The sequence below is a fragment of the Sorex fumeus genome, unplaced genomic scaffold, assembly GCF_029834395.1.
Source record: "Sorex fumeus unplaced genomic scaffold, SorFum_2.1 ptg000007l, whole genome shotgun sequence".
Taxonomy (NCBI): Eukaryota; Metazoa; Chordata; class Mammalia; order Eulipotyphla; family Soricidae; genus Sorex; species Sorex fumeus.
Genome location: NW_026606064.1, coordinates 51,166,373 through 51,172,740, shown reverse-complemented (window position 1 = coordinate 51,172,740; position 6,368 = coordinate 51,166,373).

The following is a 6,368-nucleotide window of genomic DNA, read 5'->3' as shown; positions in this document are numbered from 1 at the left end:
AGAGAGACAGAGACAGAGAGAGAAAATAAGCACCTGCCATAGAGGCAGGCTAGGTTGTGGGGATGATGGTAAGGAACCTGGGGACACTGATGCGGGGAAATGTACACTGGTGGAGGGATGGATGTTGGAACAGTGTGACTGAATCATGAACAGCTTTGTAAGCGTCTATCTTACAGTGATTAAAAAAATTTAAAATAATAATTTAAAACTCTGTCTGTCTCTGTCTCACTCTGCGTGTCTGTCTTCTGTCTGTCTGTCTCTCTCTCTCTCTCTTTCTCTCTCTCTCTCCCAGCGCCAGGGCTTAAACCCAGGGATGTCTCACACATGAGATGCCACAGGACTACATCAGTCAAAAGAGACTTTTTAAAGAGTAAAAGAATCTCTTACACACTCTAAAATGAACGTATGCCAAAGATTCTATTTGCCTCATTTACAAGTGAGGGAGGGAACCAGTAGGTGTTTAATAATTCATCCCAAGGAGAATTCAGAAGAGCAGTCAATTAACCATGTGGACTTGAACTTGTTAACAGAAGCAAAACGAAGGGAGAGAAACTCCTTGATTGTCCTTTCACCAGAGAGGATTCATTTAGACTCATTTGCATGTATTTGCATAAGATTGATGACAGCAACCAACTTCTACAACATACAGAGATGTGAAATAGCTCATACTGAGACAGCAGAGCCCTCAGCAGATGTGGTGATACCATAGGTGGTGCATTAGGCTTCTTCCTCCTCTCTCTCCCCGGAACACCCAGGAAAATTTTTTCCAAAGGCTCTTCCATCTTTTTCTTGTCATTCATTTGCATATTACATTTCAAACAATCTTTCAAATTCAACTTTACATCAACTTTCATGCCACTTTTCCCACAGAGCATTACCTGATCTTCTCTGTTCTAAGAGATCCTTATTCAAAAACCGAAAAAAAACCACAAATCTCTTGTAGATATAAAATGAATACTTTCAAGATTGCACTTAACTCACTCATTAAATGAGGCCACTAAGCATATGTTATGACTGGTTCAAAGGAGAATGCAAAGAAGTGACTTTGATGCCATGTAGAATCTTGATAGTGGGACCTCCGCCATCTCAGTAGGTCCACCCCCACATCTCAGATGCCTGTTCCTCCCTCCTCCCAGGTGAGTTTAATCTCCTTCACTTTTGGCGGGGAACAAAAAGCAGATTCTTCTCCCTTCCAGCTGGTGTAGGCAACTTCCAAGCTCTTCCTCCACCATCTCAGCAGGCTCACTAACAGATCGCCTGAACCACACATGGTGGCCGTAAAACTGCTCTACTCATCACACCTCACACTGTTCAGACTTACACCTCCTTCACTGGGTGAAGGCAGGCAGGGAAGGAAAAGAGCAACATCCTACCTAATACCTCAGAGAGTGGGGGTAAAGGGAAATAACTGCAAATATTCACCCTCAGAACAGCAGGAGCACAGCACACACAATGGGAAGATGTGTTCAACTCCATCAATCTCAAAATAATCACATGGTCAGTTCGACCAGCACCAACCAGCTTTATTAACTCCCAGAGAATGATTATACCGGCACCATCTTGAGGATGCTCGATGAGCTCGAAGAAACGATGGCCCAGGAAGTGAGCAAAGCACAAGTATGCGAGTGGAAATAAGAAAACTACAATCAGAATAGGCAGAACTTAAGAAGACATAGGTGATATATATATGTATATATATATATATATTATATATATATGCCAAAAAATGCCAATACACTGCTGGACCCCCTGCCAGGCTGTTTCATTCAGGGTGCCCCGGAGGGGGGCGGGTGAGGACCCTCCCCACCCCAAGGGACCCAGCCCCGCAGCTGAAAACCTCCAGAACTCAACCACTGCCATGCACACGAACGCTCTCCACACACTCGGGCCGAGCCTCACTCACAAGTGAATCTGCAGAAAACGCAGGTACATGGGACTGGTGACTGGAAACTCTGGGTTCAACAGAACCGGAATTGGGTGACCTTCGCCCATGTCCCCCTACTTTTCTGGCAACTGGGCAGTCACACCCACAAGCCACTTCTGGCTGGCACCAGATAATCTCATCAATGGATGAGACTCATGGCCACTCTCCACAGTCTCGGGCCAAGCCTCACCCATGAGTAAACCTATCCCTGGAGTGTGTGGCCATGAATGGCTAACACCACTAATATTCCAAGGGTAGCACACCCCATTTGATGGGGTTTAAAGTAGAAGGCAACCAATCTTAGAGGGAAATATATTTTTACATATATATTAATGTCTTATAGAAGGGCTTAATGGCCCTTGGGTGAAATACAACAATCTTCACACACTCTCCTCTAAGGAAAGTTTTTGGATCATTTTCACACACACTCTCCTCTAAGGAAAGTTTTTGGATCATTTTCAGCATTTATTCATAACAAATAATACAAAGTAAATTGTTTTGGTTCTGCTTTGGGGTTCGTGATGGAAACATCCAAATATGGTGGTGGAATAATGTAATGGTGGCGGGATTGATGTTTGAGTATGAAATGTAATCAAATATTGTGAACTACTTTATAAAACTAAACTAAAACTGGGGTTGGAGCGATAGCACAGCGGATAGGGTGTTTGCCTTGCACGCAGCCGACCCGGGTTCGATTCCCAGCATCCCATATGGTCCCCCGAGAACCAGGAGTAATTCCTGAGTGCATGATCCAGGAATAACCCCTGTGCATCGCCGGGTGTGACCCAAAAAGCAAAAAAAAAAAAACCCTAAAATAAAATTAAAATAAAAAAATCAATGGACAGTCTGAGCAGCAGAATAGTAGCACCTGAGTAATAGATTGAGGAGCTCCAAGATGAAATGGAGGAATCCTCTGAAAAAAAAAATAACACAGATGGCAGGAAATGTCTGAAAAGAAATGAACAGTATGCTAGAGAACTAGGGATTTAAGAGAAAAAATATTATAATGATTGGAGTCTGAATAACAGGTAGGTGAATTTTTGAAAGAATTTACAAGTTAGAGAAAATCATAAAGAAGAATTTATGTTACAGAAAGTTCGAGAAATCATACAGAAGACTTTCCCAGAGTTAAGGCATGTAAGCACTGAGATCCCAAAGGGTGCCCATAAGGTCCCAGCAAAAATAGACCCAAATAGAAAAACTCAAAAAGACACATTGTAATCAGAATAACAATAGTCAAAGACAGAGACAGAACACTGATAGCAGCAAGAACAAAAAAGGCATGTGGCATGTACGTGCAAAAGAAAATGTGCAAAATTCACTGTCGATCTATCAAATGAGATTCTATAAGGCAGAACGAAAGGGTGGGATATAGTGAAAAAGAACTCAATGAAATGAACTCGTCATCAAGAATATTCTATCCGCTAGATTATCATTCAGATTTGAAGCAACATACAGATTTGAAGGAACATATAGAGATTCATAGATAGGAACTACCTTAAGGTACTCACTCGTAGGTGTGAAACCAGTTTTGCAAGATGCACAGTAGAAGAGCTTCTTTAAAAGACAAGACAAATTTATCAACACTGTCATTGAATACGGCATTCGCTCATGATGCTTATTCCCTCTACTAGATTAATAAAAATGTGCTTATTTCTAACTTGCTAAGAGATTTTTAAACTTTTTCAATAACGAATTAACATTTCATTTATATTGAATGTTCTATATCTTTTCAGGTTTGGAACATATAGATTCTATATATAGCTATAGAGATTTTTATTGCAATTTTACTTATTAATGCAAACACTTAATCATAAAGGTAAAGGTAAAGGTAAAGGCCCTCCCGTTGATCATCGATTTGCTCGAGCGGGCCCAGTAACGTCTCCATTGGAGACTTTGTTGTTACTGTGTCTGGCATATCGAATACTCTCGGTAGCTTGCCGGGCTCTCCGAGAAGGGCGGAGGAATCGAACTCGGGTCAGCCATGTTGGCCGCGTGTAAGGCGAATGCCCTACCGCTGTGCTATCAATATTATATTTTTAACATAAAGTCAATATTTGTTTAGGATAAGACATATATGTTACTGTGTCTGGCATATCGAATACTCTCGGTAGCTTGCCGGGCTCTCCGAGAGGGGCGGAGGAATCGAACTCGGGTCGGCCATGTTGGCCGCTTGTAAGGCGAACGCCCTACCGCTGTGCTATCGCTCTATTCAGACTTTCCCTGAAAAAATTTTAAATTCTCTAGCTGAGATCAGCACCAGGAGGATTACTCCATAACTTAGAGGCCAGCCGGGTATCCTAGAGGAAAGGGCTATTCAGATAGAGAAGGGAGCACCAAATAAAGGATGTTTGGAGGATCCTCCCAGGAGGGGAGATGCATGTCGAAAGTAGACTATGGACTGAACATGTTTGCCACTCAATGCCTCTTTTGCAGACCACAACACCCAAAAGGAGAGAGAGAACACAGGGGATTGCCCTGCCACAGAGACGGGGGGATGGGGGTGGGAGGGATATTATCCATGGTGGTGGAAAATGGGCACTGGTGGAGGGATGGGTATCTGATCATTGTATAATTGAAACCAAAGCACAAAAAATTGTAAATCTACAACTTTAAAAAAAATAAAATAAAATAAAGGGGAAAAAAAAAAAAAAAGAATTTGGAGGGAAAAAAAAAATCTACCAAGTTCAATAAAGAAAAGCCAAGCCAAAAAAAAAAAAAAAAAAAAATTTTAAATTCTCTTTTTCTCAATCTTACTAAATTATATATTTGTAGGATTTATCTATTTCATGTGAATTTTAAATTTTATTAGTGTAGAATTATTCATATTTTAATTTTTAAATTTATATACCTGTAAAAATATACATATTTTAATATATGCATTTTTTAAATATCAATTTATCTTTGCTATACAATTTTGTGGAATTTCAAGAGCTTAGCTTTATTTATTTGTTTATTTATTTGGTTTGTGGCCATACCTGGCAATGTTAAGGGCTTACTCCTAGCTCTACACTTAGGGATCATCCTGGTGGGGCCCAGGGGATCATATGTAGTGCTGTAAGATCAAACCCCACTAAGCCACATGCAAGGCAAGTGCCCTACCAGCTATACTGTTACTCTAGCCTCAAGGGTTTGCTTTATTCATCTTTATGCATGTAGGTGTCACCACTTCCTCAATAAAAACTAAAAGTTCTCTCTCATATATGGAATATAAAGAAACATAGTAAGGAAACAACAAACAGCCAAAGTCATTGGAACTGCCTATATATTTTGCCTATAGAACTGAGCTTACATGGGAAGGGATGTTGGTTGGCTTAGAGGGGACTTGTGGTATCAGTGGAGGAAAGCAAGCTCTCTGGGGATGGGTGTAGGGTATGAATGATATATGAGAAGTATAAATAAACAGAACTGTAAATCCCAGTACATTAATAAAAATAGTCAAACAACAATAATAGCAAAAACTATTCAGAAAGATATGTGCATGCTTATGTTCATTGAAGCACTATTCACAATACCAAAATCTGGAAACAGACCAAGTGTCCAAGGACAGGTGATGGGATAAAGAAATATAGTACACTAAGACTATGATAGTTGGAAATGATTACTCTGGATAAGAACTGAGTGCTGAAAGTAGGTAAAAAAAAAGTGATGTATTGCAAACTCTAATGTTCAAGAGGAAAAAGAGAGCAAGAAGAGAACAAGAGAAAGAAGAAAAGTGCCTGCCACAGAGGCAGGCTGGTAGGTCCGCGGGCTAGGGTAGGGGTGGGGTGGGACATGTAGGGCATGGCAGGAGAAAAGCTGGGGATATTGGTGGTGGGAAATGTACACTGCTGAAGGAACTGGGTGTTGGAACTTTGTATGACTGAAATCCAGTCCTGAACAACTTTGTAACTGTATCTCACAGTGATTCAATTTTTTAATAGAAGAAGAAAGTATGGTACATATACACAATGGAATATTACTTGATCATCAGAAAAGAAGAAATCATGTAATTTGCCACTACATGGATGGAACTGAAGGGTTCCGTCCATGCTGAGAGTTCCATCTCATGCTGAGGGAAGTCAGTCAGAAAGAGAAGGACAGTCACAGAATGAGCTCTGTCATATGTGGGATACAAAAAAAATATATAGAAAGGGAGTAATAAAGAGCCAAAGGCAAGCCAACCTAGGAACTGCTCTACAGATTTTAGTTTTCTCTGGCAGGGAGATTGCAGAGTTGTGGGGAGGGAACCCAGAGACAATGGTAAAGGGAAGTGGTCATTCTGGTGGAGGATGTGGAACTTTGTGTGCAGTAATAGTAACCCTATTACTAACCCATTTAAATCAACATGATGAAAATTTTTAAATTATATTTTTGAAGAGGGAATAGAGTCAGTAGCTAAAAAAGAAAATATAGTGGCGTTGCTGGGTGTTAGGAAGCTCAGACACACGGAGAGGTGTGAGGC